This window comes from Vigna unguiculata, chromosome 4 (assembly GCF_037176805.1).
Source record: "Vigna unguiculata cultivar grain cowpea cultivar isolate G323 ecotype 2 chromosome 4, ASM3717680v1, whole genome shotgun sequence".
Lineage (NCBI taxonomy): Eukaryota > Viridiplantae > Streptophyta > Magnoliopsida > Fabales > Fabaceae > Vigna > Vigna unguiculata.
The window spans coordinates 28,855,955-28,859,442 of NC_140795.1; positions in this window are offsets into that span (position 1 = coordinate 28,855,955).

Genomic DNA, 3,488 nt, shown 5'->3' on the forward strand with positions numbered 1-3,488 from the left:
GAAACGAGTAAGAAATGAATATTAAAAATGGATACCTGCTACCTGCAGGTACGGGTATTTTTGATACCCGCATGTTAATGGGACGGGTACGAGTATTATAGTATCTGTACCTGTGGATATTTATATCCGCTAAACTTTAATTCACAAAAATACCCTCATATATATATATATATATATATATATATATATATATATATATATATATATATATTAGTAAAAAATATTATGATCTAATTTTTTCTAATCTGCACATCTTGTTTTGTCTTCCGTGTTCATTCTTCTAGCTTCAAGTATTGGTACACTTGTCTTTTCCAGGTACACCCCTTGACATTCTTCTCTTTCCTTCCTTTCAAATTGGGTGGAAATGTTTAGAGTGTGCTAATATCTATATTAACCTTCTTATTATCATAATAACTAATAATGTGGATTGAGATGATGTCTATCACAATATGAGTTATTATCTTGATCCTCTCCTACACACCTCCAAATATAATATTGGAGAGAACTATAAGTACATGAACAATGGTGAATAATAAATATATTTACCAACAATATTCTCATTATCTTTTCTATAGAATAGTCAATGATTTTACAATGTGGTAGTTTGAATTTATGCAAGAGGAGAATATTTATATACTTACAAGGAGAGAAAACTTGTCTTTAAATTTATTTTGCATGACAATACGGAGACATATGTCTAGTTTCTAGCATAAACTATTCTGGAAATTCCTCTTGTCACGTTAAATAATTCTCTCATAACACTTTTAGTTAATGATTTAAACTTTTTTTTTAACAAAACTGAGTTACCATTTGAGGAAGCAATACGTATAGAATCTTATAGTTCAATAATTTTTTAATATGAAATATATGTTTTTAGATTGGATACTAAGTGAATTAGAATTTTTAAATTTCTCTTTTAGTATATATTAACTCGTTGTTTTTATAAAAATTAATATGACTTGAATACTTTTGTATTTATAAGAGGATCTATTTGTGTTGTTTATTTCAACAAATTTGTGCACTTTAAGATTTAGGTAAACTTTATATATATATATATATATATATATATATATATATATATATATATATATATATATATATAGGTTTGTAACTATAAGTAGTAACAAGATTTTTGTAAATTCATGGTAAATTACGCTAATTTCAAGGGTTGTTGAGAATTTCCAATAATTTTTTGACTACACTAGCTCTTCTAGAAGAGAGAGAGGAATTGTGGTTAAAACCATTAGTGAACGTGAAATCTCTAAAAATACAAAAATAACTTCAACTAAAAATAATAATTTTTATAGTGGTATAATAATTTTTATAGTGGTAGTATAAATATTTGAAATAACTTATAAACATGTCTATAAACTATTTTTCTTCGGTTTCTTATTATAAATTATAATGCAACACTTTATTATTATTTTGTTTTAATAATAGAAATAATTTATGCGTTAATATTTACATTGTAAACATATATGTGATAACTATTTTGGTATTGATGAAATAATTTCAATTTAAACATTTTTGCAAAAATAGAGTTATTAAGATGAATTAAACTTATAAAAAAAAGTTAAAGTTCTTTTGTATAATTAGTTATTTGCGAAGTTAGAGAAGATTTCTATAAAAGTTTACTCGGTTAAATGTTGAAAAGTTTCATATAGTCTAATTCAAGCCTAATTCAAGTCTTGGAGTAGAACTTATTCCAAATTTATTGGTTGCTAATTTATTTTAAGATGAAATTTTGCAAGGTCACTAGAAAGTCTCTCACATAGTCCTTATTAAAATGCAAAATCCAATCCAAATCCAACTAAAATAACTGGATTTGAAATATATAAAAAAATAATTGGATTTGAAATATAAAAAAATAATATGGGTTTGAATTTGGGATAAATCTATTTAATCGACTTAAAACAATATAGATTTGGGTTGTATGGATTGCATCTCAAACTTTGACTTTTTTAAGTGTTTCTTATTACAATCTTTTATTTTTTTTTATTCATTCAATTTAAACTTTGATACACTTATGATTTTATTGTGTCAATTCTTTTAAGCGACTAATAAATTGAAACTATGTTGTGTTATTTCTTTTTTATACAAAAACAAAATATTTAAAATTTTCATCATTTTAATCTTAAAGGATTAAAATATTAGTTATGTGAATTCAATATCTTACACTTCATTTCTTTACATTTGGATAATAATAATATGTTACAACTTCTTTTGTATCTATTTAAAATATAATTCTATAAAAAAAATCTTTGGAATGGGATTGAAATGTTGAATGGTTGAAAAGTATTTATCCTATCAAATTTTACTACATTTATATTTCTTTTAAAATTTTAAAATTATTTATTTCTTAAATGAGTAAAATAACATCTTTTTAAATTATATAATATTATATATATATATATATATATATATTAATTTCAAAATATCTTATTTATAAGATTAAATTTTTATTTTTATAAAAATTTCCTTATGTGTAGTTCACTCTATATAAAATGCAACTTTTATATATATATATATATATATATATATATATATATATATATATATATATATATATATATATATATATATATAAAATTTAAAATATCTTATTTCTAAAATAGATTATTTAAACAAAATTTTGAAAGTTAGAGTATAAAAGTTTTTTTATATCTAGTCACTCATCTATCATGTATCAAATTTATTTATTTATTTTTATATTTATTTTATCGTATTATTTATTTATTTAAAAATTTTGATTTTATATTTTTAAATAAAAAATATCTAATCCTGTCCAAATCCAATTAAGTGAATTAAGATTTAGATTTTCAAAATCAAAAAAATTATTCAATTCAAATCCAACTAAATGAATTGGGTTTGAAATATAAAAAAATAATATGCGTTTGAATTTACAATAAATCTATTTAATCAACTTAAAACAATATGGATTTGGATGTATGAATTGCATCTCAAACTTTGACTTTTTTTTTTTTAAGTGTTTCTTATTTAAGATAACTAGCTTTGTGCGGATCTACAAAAGGTATATTAAAAATTTTTATTTTTTTTATTCATTCATTTTAAACTTTCATACTCTTATGATTTTATTGTGAATTCTTTTAAGCAACTAACAAATTATTACTGAAAATCGTACAATATTATTTAAAATTTTGAATTCCTTGAAACTGTGTTGTGTTATTTCTTTTTTATACAAAAACAAAATATTTAAAATTTTCATCCTTTTAATCCTAAAGTTTTAAAATATTAGTTCTGTGAATTCAATATCTTACCTTCTTTTCTTTACATTTGGACAATAATAATATGTTACAACTTCATTTGTATATATTTAAAATATGTTACGACTTCATTTGGTCTCCTCTCAATTTTCTTTCATTTAATTTAAACTTTCATATTCTAATATTTTAATGTGTAATTTCATTATCTTTTGGTTAAAATATTTTCAATAGTTTTAACAATATATTTTTAATAAAATTTAAAAT